The sequence below is a fragment of the Protopterus annectens genome, chromosome 16.part0 (assembly GCF_019279795.1).
Source record: "Protopterus annectens isolate FY-2018-M chromosome 16.part0, PAN1.0, whole genome shotgun sequence".
Taxonomy (NCBI): Eukaryota; Metazoa; Chordata; order Ceratodontiformes; family Protopteridae; genus Protopterus; species Protopterus annectens.
The window spans coordinates 87,088,435-87,106,608 of NC_056750.1; positions in this window are offsets into that span (position 1 = coordinate 87,088,435).

Here is an 18,174-nt window from a genome sequence, read left to right on the forward strand (position 1 = left end):
AGATACCCATAATGACAAGGTGGTTAAAATATCCTTCTACATGGCCTCCCTAATCTCTAATCATCCAGATCAGAGGAGCCATTGTGACTCTACACATGTCATATTAGATCCATTAAAGGATACAACACCCCATTTGGGATATACCTTATAAGACAACTGCAACAGCTTGGAAGACAACACCAGTACCACACCAAGAGGATTACTGACCTCAAGCAGATGACCTATGCAGCCCAACCTCCGAAACTCCAGCTGTACTCACTTGCATACCACATACTCACAGGTGATCTCTGCTTGACATACAAGGTCCATGTCCAACCCTGTATTGCTGGATATGCTCCACCTAAACAGAAGCCCCTGAGAGCCACATGCTCTAGAGATATACACCTAACCACAACGATGAGTAGGACATGCTGGATGGATAGATTCCATACACAGACACTCACTATGCTTTGGAACATGATTCCAATGTACATCAGGCAGGGGCCCTCATGAGCACTCTTCAAGGGAAACCTTGACGTGTGGATGGGAGACAGACATGTACCCCGGGGATTACTGCAGTGGCTCTGCTGAACAGAGGCACAGGGAACTATTGGCTCTGCCATTCAGAGGCACAGGAAACCAACCTATGGGGATGGCGAAAGCCAACACATGCTAGCTAGGCTTACAGATACCCTTGGTAAGACAGCCTAATACCTACCTTTTGCACATATTACATGTCTTAAATGCATGGATAGTTAAATAGCTCTTCCATTTTACTTTACTATCATGCTGATAAAGTGTCGGCTCACTAAAAGACATATGTATCCTGTTATTGTGTATTGTAAATGCCAATTGTCAGAACTAATGTTTGCCTAACATTACAGTAATGCTATGTAGCTTGTAATACATAGCTGCCTACAATACTGCACATTACACAGTTATTGGCACAATATCCTACAATGCAAATCATACTTGCACAGTAGCCCAACCTTCCACATGCTATTCTCTGTAATGCACCCATACATATGGCTACAGTTACAATATATCAGCATATACTATCCCCTGTTATAGCACATACTTGTTGCACCAGCCCTGCCACTAACATCAGCTGGTGAGGAGTATTTCTGTTCAAAGCCCTTATATAGCATCCCTTGTGGTGTATGTGGTGTTTGCCTTATGACCAACAGCAGTACACATAAATACTGTAAGCGTTACTATGCTCAGCAATACATCACTACAAGATAACTGTTTCCACTATATGGATTGCGTGCACTTTAAATACTACATAATAGTACTACCTACACAGACATACTGACTGTTCTACATACCTTATTAGTAACCCGAGGTGTAGTTAACTGTTGATTCAATCCTTTTCGATTTGTGTTTCAATGTTCTTTGCAATGTTCCGCTGGTATATACGGATGGTTTGAATGTGTGATAACACATCCTTTTCTAGTTACATATCGGTAACATGTGGTATCCTGTCCACCAATTGCTGTTCCAAAGTAGTTAATTAGATGAACATCAGATGTGCAGCTACTCCATTAGCCGATACCATGGCAACAGTGGTGTATAAGTGAGTTCTCCTTTTAGCTTTGTCCATTTGCCTTACTTTCAAGGGAGACGGCCTAGATGTGTTATTGCGATATATTTCAACAGCTATATGGAGACACACAGGGATATATTAGCTTCATGACTCCCGTGGACTGTGTGTAATGGCTAGATGATTTTGTTCTACATGTGAGTACAGCTGTTTTACTTCGGAACAGTGCTACTTATGCAGGGTTTGTTTGTACCTGATACTTCTGCAGATGTTTAAGTCTGGCAAGGATGTTTGGCTAGCTCAAGACCGTATGGCTATGCATGAACTGTTATGTGGTGTACAGTGTGCTCACCAGACATCCTTGATTTGGTGTACAAGTGTAGCATACTGTGCTGTTACTCACTAATTGCCAACACATCCCGGTGTATGCACAACCCTCTGTAACAGGATTAGTGCAAACAAACCCTATTACATCAGCAGCTGTTCCATTGTATCACAGCAGCTATTTCACATAGGGCCCTGTTAGTGTGTCTCTGACAAAGTATGTTAAGGCTTCTGCAGATGTTGTACAGTGTGTGAATGATTTGTGATGTTATTACAGTTTGTATTGTAATATGTTTGGGTGTGGGGGTGATGTTGGTGGGTGTGCTTAGCAGATGCAGGTGTGTAGGAACTGTTTTTATACATAATCGATATGTGTGTGAGGTTCCTTCCCTATTTGAACACCTATCCTTTAGTGGACTAATACTATGGTAATTGCAGGCTGATTCATTAAGGCACTGTTATGTGGTTCCTGTATAGCATGCAGGTGATGTTAGTCCTTGAATCCCTTTGGTAATGCATCTGAATGTAATAATGTGTTGCTACATGATAGCTGTGTATATCTGTCATGGGTATTTGCAGTCATCATAGTTGTGTTGGTGACTGACCCTCTTTGGCTAGGGTTGCCTACTTTTCATATGGTCCTAGTGAGACCTTTTCGGGACACACATCTGATTTTACAGGCCGACACAAACCCACGGTCAGTACAAGGGCTAGAACTTTCCTTTCTTGCCTAATTATAAGCTTATTCTTGTAGCAGTTTAGTTGCTTATCCTGTTTCCTGTAACATGTAGGTATTTTAGATACCGAAATAACTATTGTATGCAACTATTACAGTACATATGGGACATAATTATGTCCTACAATCCCAGGACATTTGCCACGTTTAATATATTTGGTCAGGACACAACCACCCAAAGAGGGAGTGTCCCTCGAAAAGTGGGATAGGTGGTAACACTATCATTGACTCATGTCCATAGTACATATTTGTAATAGTGTATAGGCATATGCTCTCCATATCCTTTGTTCATAAAGGTTGGTAGTGGTGGAATGTGTGGTTGTTATGGTCTATGTTATACACATATATGAAAACTTCAACCGCTGTTTACAGGAGACTTATGGAATCCCGAAACCACAGTGTTCCAATGCACACAGTACCGGGACTAGACTCCCATACCCCACATTACCGACATCGACAGTAACTCGCGAAGGTAACACGAACATGGAACACACACATGCACACATAGGCACACTGCTACCCAACACATCCAAACAAACCATCCTACACTACTTGTGAGCAGGTGGCCAAGCCCCCCTACACTCCCCATGTAGGTGTCTGCACCACCCACACCACCCCCTACTTTAATATTCTACATTCTAGGTCACACAAACAGACGCACAAAGCTAACCCACAACCGCACATTACAGTCCCCCAAGAACACACACCATACACAGAACACACACTTACACACACTACAGCCCTACGAAACAGACGTACACACAGTAACCTACCCGAACCACAACACCAGAAGCACTGACTAACTGTCCATTAACATAGTGAGATTACACCTCGCACATCTGGTGTTTCGGTACTGTGTTCTTTTGGACCTTAAGCCTCAGGATTATGCGTGTCGGTATGTAAAGCAGTCGGTATGTGGTAGGTATCACATTTATATGTACCTCCATGGTTATGTAGATGTTGTTAACCTATCTATATATCTACATATATATGTATATCCCCATATATCGGCATATCTCTCTTTCTCTCTCTCCCTGTCTCTCTCTCTCTCTATATATATATATGATGATGTGTGTGTATATATATATATATATATATATATATATATATATATATATATATAGATAGATATAACATACACCTTTCATTAGGTACATGCCGGTTTGTCCAATTTCAACACATTCCTACCTTTTGTGTTTTATCCTGTCAGTATACACGACTGCCATTGGTACATCTCAGGTAGCTTAGTGGTATGTTATTGTGATGAATGTGTACATGGTTGTGTGTTCTAATCCTGGCAAGGGTGATTAATGCACATTTCAGCAGTTGTGTGTTCCACATGTTTATTATTCTGTGGAGAACTACCTATATATGCAAGCTGTGTTTAAGGTATACTATGTAACATGCACACATCTTATTTATTTATTTATTGCATTTGGTTTACCAGGATAGTCCATTGGGCCATTGAAAAACCCGTTTTCAATGGAGTCCCGGAGAGAAAAGCTCCAAAAAAGAAAATAAATGTACATTAACATTTGACAGTAAATATATATGTACATACTATAAAAGAACATAAGCAAAACATAAATGTACTTAACATTTGACAGTGACAATCTTGGTACAGGCTAACGAAGGAATAAAAGCAAAACATAAATGCATTTTAATGAACAAACATAGTAGATGAATAGAGTAGAATTTGTTAGTACAGGGCAAAGGTAGAGTTGGTTATGTGGGGTGGGTACAACAGCATTCCCATTGAGATGATAGGTGTAAGAAAAGTGACTTCTTGAAGGTAGAGTGGTTAGAGGTAGTGCGGATGTTTGGTGGTAGGGAGTTCCAGAGGTGAGCAAGGCTGAAGGAAAGGAGGTTTTTGCCTGGGGGATGAGTCGGTTTGTGGACCTCTAGTAGATTTTGATTATTAGACCTTAGAACTCTATTTGGATGGTGCATTTTAAAGGCAGAGGAGAGGGAAGGACAGTTGGAGGGGTTTAGAATAAGCTTGTGGGCTAGAGTTAGTTGAGTATAAGCAAGATAGTTGGGAAGTTCTAACCATTTTAGTTTATGGAGGGAGAGACAGTGGTGAGTGGAAGACTTATGAGTGGTAGCGAATCTAGCAATTTTGTTATAGCAAGAGGTGAGCTGTTTTTTTAACGAGCACTGAAGATTAGTAAGTAGTGGGGCACCATAGAGGAGGGAGGGAATGAGGAAGGAAGTAGCTAGAGTGATTTTAGTGGTGGGTGTGAGGTAGGCATTTTGTCGATATAGCATGCCAAGTTTTTGATGTTTTTTTTATGTTCTTTTGTAGGTGGGAATTAAATTTTAGTTGGTTGTCAATGTGGACCCCAAGAAGTTTGGTCTCTGACGCTATTTCAAGAGGAGAGTTATTTTGACTGGTAACTAAGAGTGAGTTCATGTTGGGGGGAGGGAGTTTGGAGGGAGTAAATAACAATAATTTGGTCTTGGTGGTATTGAGAGCTAGATGATTGCTTAGCATCCATTGCTCTGTGGAAGAGAAGGTGTCTTGAGTAAGTTTTTGTAGGGTGGAGATAGAAGAGGCAGAGCAGATGATAGTAGAATCATCTGCATATTGGATAATGCTAGAGAAAGGGATAGATTTGTGGAAGTCATTAATAAAGATATTGAAGAGAAGAGGGCCCAATATGGAGCCTTGTGGAACTCCGGTAGGGGTGCTTAGGAAAGAGGAAGTTGCTTTTTTCCATTTTACAGCTTGATTTCTGTTGGATAGATAGCTAGAGAACCAGTTCAGAGAGGAGGAGGATAGGTAGAGTTTGGAGAGTTTAGTTAAGAGCAGGCTGTGAGAGATAGTATCGAAGGCTTTGGAAAGATCAAGGAGTAAGGTGGAAACAATTTGTCCAGAGTCTCGGGCTTTATTTACTATTTCAAGGAAAGAGAGAAGGGCAAGTCATGGTGCTATGATTAGGTCTGAAGCCATGCTGCGTGGGGGTTATAAGGTTGTTGTCTAGGAGATGAGGAAGGAGTTGGATTTGCACACATTTTTCAAGGATTTTTGAAATGGGGGACAGGATGGCTATGGGTCGAAAATTGGTAATGTTATTATTGTTACCACCTTTGTGTAATGGTATAATAAAGGCTTGTTTCCAAATTTGGGGAACTGTGCCTTCTAGTAGGGAGTGGTTAATTAGGATGCTAATTGGGTAGGCCAGACTTTCAGCAGCAATGTTAAGAAAGTAAGAAGGGATATTATCAGGAGCATTGGTACATGGTTTCAATTTCTGGAGGAGTTTCTTAATAGTAGTAGTAGGAATGGGATTTAAAGTGAAGAGAGTGCAGTCGGGCGGTGTTGAATTTTGGGGTGGTATGGGTGAGGATAGAATTTGTGTGGAAGAGGGGGTAGAGGAATTGGTGGATTGGGAGTAGGGTGTTGATGTAGAGATTATGGGGGTGAGTGATGGGGTATTAGAAGACGGGGAGGAGATAGAGAATGAGGAGGTTAGTTTTGAAATAGAGTCGATAAAGAAGGAATTAAATTGGGTGGCTAAATCTAGTTCTGGAGCATTTGGATCTGGGGTAGGAGTATCTGGTTTGCTGGGGTGGAGGAGAGTAGAGATTCCTTTCCAGAATTTTTGAGGGTTGTTTTTGTTTTGGTTTTGGAGTGTAGAGAAATAGTTTTGTCGATCAAAAGATATGTGTTTCTTAGCTTTATTGCGGAGCAGTTTGTATTCGTTGAGGAGTGGGGTTGTCTTATGTTTTTGGTAGCATGTCCACACTTTGTCTCTTTGTCTCATGAAAGATAGAGTAGTTTTAGATAGCCAAGGTGCTGATTTAGTTTTTATTCTCTTAGTCCATAGGGGAGCTTGGGAGTCAAGTAATTTTAAGAATGTAGAGTTGAAGTATGAGACTGCATTGTCTAGAGGTAATGTTTTTAGACAAGTCCAGTTTACTGCATTTAGTGAGTTTGAAAAGGTTATTCCTGTGAGTTTGAAAAGGTTATTCCTGTCAGGGATACTCCCCATTATTTGGAACTACATCCCTGATGACATTATACAAAACCCCTCACTGACACTCTGGGGAATCCTTGTAGAGTGGGTGGTGAACAGCAGCTACACCCCAGGGATCCCGCAAGTGGCTCTGCTCCACAAAGGAACAGTTAGTTGATCGATGGGGTGGCGACAGCAGACATGTTTTGCCTATGCTTATGAGTGGTCTCGACAGTTGGGCATGTACCTACCTATGTATCTATGAATCTGTACATACAGTATGGACACATGCTGATAGCTTAATTTACTGTTCAGGTATTGACTTACCTTGTGCCAATGCTGGTTGTGTGTACATTAGTTGAGGACTACCTATGTAGGATGCACACTGTAGACCACCTATACATGACAATTTACAGGTGGTTGCATGTGTGTGTGTGTGTGCCATCCATGATTGCTGTGTGTGCAGGTGGAGAAGGGTGTCAGTCCATGAGTGCCTACACTATTAGTGTGTGTGCTATACGTTCCCTCTTTGCCAAGGCATGGGCATACTGGGCATGCCTCCATCTGCCTACTGGGGCTAGCAAAGGGTGGTCGTGGTCTGAGTCCCCCTGTGCCTGTGGGTCCCTTGGCAATGGTGGTGGGCTGTGAGGGCCTTCACCATTCTGTCCCTGCTGCAGCTGTTTCTGCATGATCATATTGTGTAGCATGGCACATACTATGAAGATGTGGGCACACGTTCCTGGAGAGTACTGCAAGGCTCCACCAGATATGTCCAAGCAACGGAACCATGATTTCAGCATCCCAAACATGCGCGCTATGATGATTCTGGTTTCTGCGTGTGCCTCATTATGGCGTTCTTGCGTGGCTGTGTGTGCATTTCTGATGGGAGTCATCATCCACGGTTCCAGTGCATAGCCAGTATCCCCCACCAGGTGGCCATATGGGATGTCCCCCCTTGCAAATACTTGATACAGCTGTGAGGCATGCCAGATGTGGGAGCCATGATAGCTTCCAGGGCTGCCAGCACACACATCGATGATAATGCCCTGGGCATTGCACATGACCTGGCAGTTGATGGAGGGGAATCCCTTGTGGTTTATGTAGTGCCTACCCTGCTCACCGGGTGATGGCTTGATGTGTATGTGCATGCAGTCTATTGCACCCAGTACCTCCGGGTAGTCTGCCACATGGTGGAAGAGACCCATATTGCTGGCCAACTCCTCCTGTGTTTGGGGGAAGTATATGTGCTCATTGGCATGTGGTAACATGGCACCAGGAAGTGGTGGAGTACCCTGGATGCTGACGCCTGTGAGATCCCCATGATATCCCCAGTTGGCCTTTGGCAGGTACCTGTGGTTAGTATTCTCAAGCTTACACATACCTTCGTGTCCACTGGGATGGGTTCCCCTCTGTTAGTTCTGGCTGTGAGGTGTGGCCAGCACAGCTCAACAAGTTGCTGTATGATGTCTCTGTCCACCCTGTAATGCTCTACTATCTCCAGATCATGTAGCCCCTGGTAGGTTACCATGGGTCTGAACACTCATCTCCTCCTCTGGTGCCTGAGATGATTGTCAGCATCATCCTCCATGCCACCATCAGTCTCCAACACATGCTGGTGAATCAAAGCTATGGGAGCCCCTAACATATACATATTCAAAGTTCCCTGTCTGTATACACCAATGATGCAGAGTGTCTTGGAATACACGAGTGTGTGTGGTGGGCTTTCACACCTCATACTATTGTGCAATGGATGATGCTGGTGTAATTGGGTGTGTTTGTGCTATTCCAGCTGGAGGGTATCTTAATTATTGGTTTTACAGCAGGTACTGCTATTGTGGGGCCTTTGGTGTTGACTTACGCTTGTCTGCCGTGATTCATCTATTGCCCTTTACTTCTATTTTCAACCCGATTCACCTCCCATTGTCAGGCATGCATCCAGCTGCTGCCTTTCTTGTTTTGTGCTTCCACAACCCAGGATTGTGTTGGGAAATGTGTTATGTAACTGATCTACTGCAAGTTTGCTTTGTTTTCCTGTGACAGTTCTCTATTCTTTGCTGTATGGCACCTCCCCTTTCCTGTTCTGCAGGTAACTGCTAGCAGTCTTGTTAGCTGTTGCCTATGGCCACTGTGAGTTTCTAGGCGTTAATTACTCATTTGTACTCCAATTACCATGCTGCAGCATTTCCTTATTGTCTTCCCGTATCCTTCCTATTTCAGCTGTGTTGCACACCACGCACAACCGTTTACCGGGTTTTGTGTGCATTTTCATCCACGTTCACATGAACTTTTGGTTACCTTGTGTGCTTTCAGCTAAGCAAAGCTATGGCTACTTCCACATCCCTATTCTGCAGCTTTGCTTAGCAACACGCAACATGGATTAGCAATGATCCAATGTGCTTACAGCTACGGTGGCGCACCCCTCTCTTGATGTCATGTTTACCTCCAGGCCACTCTGCGGTGTTGTAATGCTACACCATGTGGTACATCCTTACGCTGGCGGGGTGTTTGCGATTCAGTATTACCTGACTCATTTGCATGGCACTGACTGCTAATTCCTAGTTACCGCATGGGACACTGTCACAGACCCTTAGCAACCCTTGCACCGTGGTTGTGGTGTAGCATGCGTGCCATTGACTATTATGGGGATATCATGAATTGGGTTACATTACAGTTTTATGACATCTAAATATATTTTCCTTGTGATCCGTTTGCACACTGATGCACTGCGGTTTTACTTTGCATTGGTGTGGCCATGACATTAAATGTTATTTTTTATATGTTGTGCATGTTGTTTTATGACATTGCCTATATATTTAGTCATTGGCATATATTAACATTATAATACGTAAGTTTGGTCCACTTTCATGGCTCCGATTTTATGTTTGGCAAAATGTAAACTTTTTTTGGTTTACATTTCTACATGCTTACGCTACGCCTGCACAACTTCATGAATCACTATATACCTTCATTTGCATGCAACACTGCTGCACATAGGGTAATTAGCATACATGCACCGGGAGCTGCACAGCTCTGGCGTATGCTGGTAGTGCACATGGAAACAGCTCTTACCTGAATCGCTCGACAGCCATATTCGCCGCTAGATCGCCGATGCTACTCCGGTGCATGGTGCAAACTTCATGAATCCCGGGGACAATTATTACAACTTAAGCTATCCATAAATTCTGAAGAAAATGCTGATTACCTTTACACAAAACAAAGTGGATCTTCAGTATAGCAAACTTACATAATATCATTACTCGTAAATTCATTTTTTTGGAAAAAGACATTGCAATATTTGCAAAAGTACAGGTAGGCAGAGAGCTCATAGCTGTATATAAATACATTAGGAATTGAATTTAAATTAAGAAAAGAAAGAGCAACGAATAGGAATCCTCTCTCCAAAATGCACAACTACATTTAACCAAATTTATGTGGAGTACAAGTATAAGCTCCTTTAACTCAAAAATAATAATTTTTTCCAAATTATATTTTTAACTTTTTTAACTACATCAGTTGTATTCTTAACAAAAGATGCACCTTGGTATTCAGAAAACATTGCTGCATTGGCATAGGTGAATTTGTGTGATAAATGGACACACACACACACAAGATGTGTGATTTTCAGAAAAGCAGGCTTATCCTATGAATTAGTTCTCATTTTGGTACAACACCTGTAGTACAGCTGCGACTGCACCTATCCACCAATTAGTCTTAAAATCCCCCACTTTCATGGTACAACACATGTAGTACAGCTGCTACTGCACCTATGCACCAATTAGTCTTCTAAACCCCCTAGTTTTATGTTACAACACTGTAGTATAGCTGCTACTGCACCTATCCACCAATTAATCTTCTAAACACCCTACTTTCATGGTACAATGCCTGTAGTACAGCTGCTACTGTACCTATCCATCAGTTAGTCTTCCAAACCCCCTGCATTCATGCTACAACACCTGTAGTACAGCTGCTACTGCACCTATCCAACAAGTAGTCTTCCAAACCCCTAGTTTCATGGTACAACATCTGTAGTACAGCTGCTACTGCACCTATCCACCAATTAGTCTTCCAAACCCCCTACTTTCATTCGAGAACAAGATGACACTTTCTTCATATAGGCATTTTCAACCCTCCTTCCACCTGCAGAGAGTAAACAATTATTTTCTAAGAGACAGTCATGACCTCTGATTTGGAGGTACTGATTTTCACATTCAGCAAGGAACCACTCCAGTGCATGTTGGGAATCACAGTCACATAATGATAAGAAGACATAATCTGCAAACAACAAAGATGCATTGCTCATGTCCTCAGACTGGATATTTAACAGACCTCAGTTGCAGTTTGATATCCTGTTCATGAAGTCAGAACAAAGAGTGAAAAAAGAATGTCCTTTTGCAGAGTCCGATGCCCACCTTGAATATTTTTAACTTAACAAGAAGTATGCAAACACAACTGTCACTCATGAAATGCAGGTGTAGAACTATGTAGCAGTGTTGCTGGTGTGTGCTTTTGTAGCACATCCCATGGGATATTCCATGGTATACAGTTGCATGCATTCTCCCAGTCTGACTGCAAGCATCAATTCCTCTAGTGATATGGACATCCTCCAAGAGGGTCTCACGCAAACAAATGACTGGTGCCAGAAATATGGCCTCAAGCTGAATACAAAAAAATGTATCATCCCCTTTGGGGAGAGTGACATCCCCACAAATTATCACATTAATAACAATGTCCTAAGCATGTAGTCATTTGTGAGGGATGTAAGCACCCAGATTGATAGCAACCTGACTTTTGTCCACCATGTTGCCTCCATTGTACAGAAAACTTTCTACATGGCCCACCTCATAAGTAAGGGTATCTCATCCATGGACAAAGAGGTCATAACATCCTTGTATTCTTCCCTTATAAGGCCCATTATTGAGTACAATGCCCCCTTTGGCAAGTACCTCACAAAGCACATTCAGCAGTTGGAGAGATAACAGAGTTTCCTCACCAGGAGAATCCAGAGCCTCAAAAATCTACCATACACAGATAGGCTAAAAGCCCTATCCTTCTAGTCTGTTTCATACAGACTTCTCAGAGGTGACCTCTGTCTGGCATACAAGGCAATCTCGGACCCCACCTTGATGGGACTGCTGCATATCCACAAGTCAACCTCAACTCACGTAACCCACACACACAGCCTCAACCTGATTGTGACATCAATAGGACTTGTTGGTGGGACAGATTTGTGTCCCAGAGACTCCCTCCATCTGTGGAATAGACTCCCTTTCCATGTTGAGCAGAGTACCTCTTTACTCCTTTTTAAGCACAACCTGGATAACTGGATGGGAAATAGAAAATACATTCTTGGGATTCTACCTGTGTCCCTACTGGACAGGGGCATCGGGTGCTGATTTGTCTATACATGGGCTAAACTCTTGGTTAGGCTTATAAGGGCCTCAGGGCCAATGGCCTAGTAACTTCCTGTGAACTTCTGATCCTATGGTCCACTAACCACATCTAGATAGTTCTGGCAACCATAATCATCCTACCACTTGTGCAAGGACAAAGAGTTGAGCCGTTATTCCAAGCTCAGGATGGACTCCGCATTGCTGTTCCTGAATCATAGGTCATCTCCTGGACAAAGTCTTCTTTCCAGCACTCTAAAGACTTACTCTACAAGGACAATGTGTGTTATTCTAGTAAAGCTAGACAACACCCTTCTGTACCCATTCTGAAAATGAGGGCCATCTCCTGTGTTTGCCAGTCCAGATGTACCATCCATATTTTCCTCACAACATTTGAAGAGATACCATCTTCACATCAATCTCCATCCCTACACAATGTTTGACAGGATGTCATTTATACCTGCAGGCTCACCCTAGAAGAACTGTCAAATGAAAATAATGCCTTATGTGCAGATATGGAACCATATCTCTTCAGTTGCCTCTGCCAATCCACCTCAGTTGAAAGAATGGACACTAGATGTAGGAGTTCCTTAAGGTGTTCCTTCTACCTCCTGTCACTGCCCCTAGTCAAGGTCAGAATTTGTTCACTCATATTAAGAACAGTAGGGGCACTGTCTCATTTCCCCCTCCTAAGTCTCAGATGGTTTACCTAAACTTCAGTGAGACCCTCCAACAGTAATGCTCCATGACCTTGTCAAACTACACCCACACCAAGGCAATGACTTGGATGATCTCCGGCTCCATGACTTTGTCAAACTACACCCATACCAAGGCATTGACGTAGATGATCTCTAGCTCCATGACCTTGTCAAACTGCACCCACACCAATACACTGACTTGGATGATCTCTGGCTCCATGACCTTGTCAAACTACACCCACACCAAAGCATTGATTGGATGGTGTCCAGCTCCATGACCTTGTCAAACTACACCCACACCAAGGCATTGACTTGGATGGTGTCTGACTCTATTACCTTGTCAAACTACACCTGCACCAAGACATTGACTTGGATGATGTCCAGCTCCATGACCTTGTCAAACTACACCCACACCAAGGCATTGACTTGGATGGTGTCCAGCTTCGTGACCTTGTCAAACTATACCCACATCAAGGCATTGACTTGGATGATGTCCAGCTCTATTATCTTGTCAAACTACACCCCCACCAAGGCATTGACTTGGATGATGTTCAGCTCCATGACCTTGTCAAACTACGCCCACACTAAGGCACTGACTCGGATGATGTCCAGCTCCATGACCTTGTCAAACTACACCCACACCAAGGCAATGACTTGGATGATTTCCGGCTGTATGACCTTGTCACACCACACCCACACCAAGGCACTGACTTGGATGATGTCTGGCTTGGTGGTGCCTATCAAATCTGAAGACAACCTACTTGAAATGCAATCCTTAATTTGATGGCTTTCATAGCTTCTGATCTCCGCTATATGGTGCTAGGCTTACCACCATAAAAATGAACAACCACCTTTTGGCCATGGTCTCTTGTTGTTGTCTCAACTGATGATGTTTTGAATGTGCTCCATTTAGCTTTTGTCTCTACATCACTGTGTATGTGACAGAAGCTTTTCCACAGGAGATAGATTAACTCTTTCTACATAAAAGATTTAGCTAGGGCCCTCACTAAACATTTATGCTTCCTGTTTTTTTTAGCCTCCATCATAGCTGTTTAATCAAAATGACCTCAGGTGGTGATCATTTGAAACCTAAACACCTCTACTAACTGTTTACAACATGCAGCCTCAGGTTTGATGATCCTACAAAGTCAGCCATCTTCCTTTGGCCTAAGGGGCTATATCAAGAGCAGTCATATTTCTGTTCAAACATGGATTTGGTACTGACAATCCAGGACTAGTATAAATGCGCAAAAACAATGCAGCACCCGTGTTCAGACTAGGCAACCAATTTGATATACAGTTACCATATTACCTGTATGAATGGTCAGATTTCAACTGCCAAAGCCCTAGCTAGCTGATAAAAATAATTAGCAACAAAACTGTCATAAATACCACTGGCACAAGATTTACAAAATATTTCCCCCACACCTTTTATCTAATCATATTACTTCCAATGTTGCATAACTTTTAAGGAATAAGGACACATCCTGCAAGAACTGAAACTCTAGCCACACAAATTGTGATCAAACACTTTTATTATTACCATGGCAAATGCAATCAGGGAATCCTAACTTCATGGAAGCAGGAACTAATACAGAAGTAACCAGATCAGGCACCAGTGAGGAATAAGGAAGGCACTTACCATATTTGGTCAATATATGTTTACCATAAAACCTTGTATAGCTTTGCATGTCATACTGTGATGGCACAGCCATAGTTCAAATGACACCTTTGTGAGCCTGGCACTGAAAACGAGTCAGTGTTAGCAGAAACACAGCATAATGGAGGAGGGGGAGGAGCATTCAGGTAATGAGACCAGATAAGGAACTTTCTGATTTTAGCAGCATTGCCTAGATATTGAAACCAAGTATAGTTACAAGGACTGTAGGAGAACAAATATGACACTGATAGGAAAACCAAAAGAAAATCGCTAGTATTCCTTACTCTAGTTAGCCATTCTAATATGGCTGGGGGTTAGTAACATGTTAAAAGAAAAATTTATTTTAATATTTTCAATCTGTCTACAAAATATAATCAAGACTTATGTACCCACCTCCCAAAGTTATCCACTTAAAATAAATAATTTTCCCAGTTACATAATAGTATGGCACATTTGCCTTCCATTTTGCTCATCTGATTTTGCAAATGCCTCATCTCTCACAATTGCAGATAAGTGCTACCTTCTCTGAAAGGTCTACCATGATTTAATTATATAGTTTCCTAAAACTATAACAGGAATGGAATCCATTCCTCTGTCAGTGTATGCTCAGCACCCGCAATGTGCCAAGAATTACTTCCTGTTGTACTTCACATGGGGTTGCATATATTGGTAGTATATTTAACTACAGATTGTAAATTCTTTCTTATTAGTCCTAAACACTCCTGCTACTGTTGGAATTGCCTGGATATCTTTCTTCCACATTACTCTTGTTTCTGCATGCAAATCCTAGTATTTTATGACTTTGCGTCTGTCTGTACAGGGGACACTGTAATTGCTAGGTGTAGCAATTTCAATAATCGATGCTAGTTCTGCCTTTTGTTCTTGAACAACTATATCCATTTTCATGTATCTATTTTTGAATTCTTGTGCCTTCTGTGGAAGTTTGGGTGCCAGGCTGGCAACTCAACACTGTAAAACTCCAGTGCCTATCCTGAGAGAACAGGTGATCCACTATGGCGACCCCTAACTGGAAAAAGCCGGAAGAAGAAGGTAATGGGCAGGCCATGTGATGTACATTTCATCACGCGACATCATGCTTTGTGGGTCATGTTTCCAGTTTCTCACGTGACATGATGCTTTGTGGTTCATGTTTCCAGTTTCTCAGCGACATGATGCTTTGTGGTTCATGTTTCCAGTTTCTCAGCGACATCATGCTTTGTGGGTCATGTTTCCAGTTTCTCAGCGACATGATGCTTTGTGGTTCATGTTTCCAGTTTCTCACGCGACATGATGCTTTGTGGTTCATGTTTCCAGTTTCTCACGCGACATAATGCTTTGTGGTTCATGTTTCCAGTTTCTCACGCTACATAATGCTTTGTGGTTCATGTTTCCAGTTTCTCAGCGACATGATGCTTTGTGGTTCATGTTTCCAGTTTCTCACGCTACATGATGCTTTGTGGTTCATGTTTCCAGTTTCTCACGCTACATAATGCTTTGTGGTTCATGTTTCCAGTTTCTCAGCGACATGATGCTTTGTGGTTCATGTTTCCAGTTTCTCACGCGACATAATGCTTTGTGGTTCATGTTTCCAGTTTCTCAGCGACATGATGCTTTGTGGTTCATGTTTCCAGTTTCTCAGCGACATGATGCTTTGTGGTTCATGTTTCCAGTTTCTCACGCGACATAATGCTTTGTGGTTCATGTTTCCAGTTTCTCAGCGACATGATGCTTTGTGGTTCATGTTTCCAGTTTCTCACGCGACATAATGCTTTGTGGTTCATGTTTCCAGTTTCTCACGCTACATAATGCTTTGTGGTTCATGTTTCCAGTTTCTCAGCGACATGATGCTTTGTGGTTCATGTTTCCAGTTTCTCACGCGACATGATGCTTTGTGGTTCATGTTTCCAGTTTCTCAGCTACTACAGTAGTGCAGTGTTTGCACAATCCCAAATACAACCCTTGCCATGTTATTGCGTCTTTCAATGTACAGACCTTCAGCCATGACTGTATCACACCCAGCAGTGATATGTACAACTGTTTCCATTTCTGTTTTACAGAACCTACATTTGCCTGTTTCTTCCACTTGTTCAATACACTTTGTAAACTAATGTGTGCATAGGCCATTACCTTGGGAAGCCATTATTAGCCTTTCATCTTTTGGTTTCATTTCAGCTGTCCTTAGCTTCAAATCGTGGTCAGCATGTAGTTAATCTAGATCTCTCTACTTGCCACTATATTTGTGGACTTTCCATTTGGTTTTCTTTCTCATCCTATCTTTTTCTTTATATGCTTTTTAGGTTGCTGTCTCATTTTATCTACTTCTGGACTGATTTTAATTCCTACTTTGTCCTGAAATGTTTCTTCTAAGTACCTTAGACTTCTTTTCTTCCTGTTTTAGAACTTTCACTATATTTGAACATGATCAGATCAACAACTGCACACGCGCTCAATTTGAAGGAAGCCATAGATCCTTCAGAATGAAAGCTGCATAATCTTGGTATGCAGTGTTTTTTATAAATCATTTGAAATACATGACGTATGTTTCTTGTTTCCTTGTCTAACCAGTTCTATTCTTTTTGTGCCAGTGAATCACTCCAAAGCTGTAAGTTAAAACAGGAAGAACAAATTGATTTATAACAGGGACTTTATTTGTAGATGTCAAAGCACTTTTCAATACTAACTTTGGTCTTTGGAAGGATTATTTACTGACCTTTATTCTCATTTGTTCACCCTTCACTTCTGCCAATTATTTATATACTCCCTCATGATCAAGTTCCTTTACATCACATTCCTGTCTCAGGTTGATATTGTCTTGGTGCTACAGTTGTCTTTCTATAAATGTTGCTTTTGCACACTTATCAAAATCAAATGTTGTTCATGTATATCTTCTGAGAAAGTTTTAACCATCTGTAGTCATGCTTTCAGATCCTTGTCTGATGATCTATACAATTTTAAATCATCCACAAAAGCTAGAGGACATGTCTTTTGACAAGATCACTTACTTGGAGTTAAACTATAGCCATATCCTTGCATATTAAGTAAACAGACTAATGGGTTACGGCCAAGACAAGACAGCAGAGGTGACAAAGAGTCACCCTGGAATATCCCTGTTTTTAATTTTTATCCCTGGGATGAAAACTTGCCATTGGTCATGGCTTAGCTGCAAAGTGATTCACCACTGTTCTGTAATCACGAGAAATATTTTATCAGTGTTAGGTGTATGTTGTACATCTGTAAGCACTCCATTATCTGTGAATGTGGGATGCTATTAGATGTTGTTTTGTAATCTGCCCATACTATACTTAGATTCTTCCCCTTTTTGCATTTCTGTATTATGACTTTATTTAGCCAGAAATTATACTTTGTCCCATATAACTTGCTTTTGTTCTATCGCAATAATTGGTTTCTTTTTTTGTGAAGTACAACACACTCTGTTTGCATCAGTTCCAGTATATAATCTACACATTGTCAGAAGGCAAGTTCTTAGTCTGTAGTGCTTAGGATGAGTTGCACGTTCAAATCTTAAGTAGGGATACTGATTCAATGTCTGTTTGGGATATGCATATAAGTAATTCTTACCTAGGCTAAATCTGTGTAAATATGTTAATACCTTCAGTCAGACAGTCCCCAGACATTTGGGGCTGGGGTTTTCTAGATAGGAGCTTTTCTTAAATTTGTCTTTTTTTTTAATTTGTCTATTAATTCAGCATCTTTGCTATGTTTGGCATGGTCTTTATAAATACTTCTCCAAAATGTATAAATTTCTTATTTATGCTGTTTCTGTTCATTTTGCTTTGTTTCCCAGTTCTCTATAAAAACTTTTTGGTTCATTATTGAATTGCTTATTTTGTATGTTTCCTTTGCATATATCTACATAATGGAAATAGT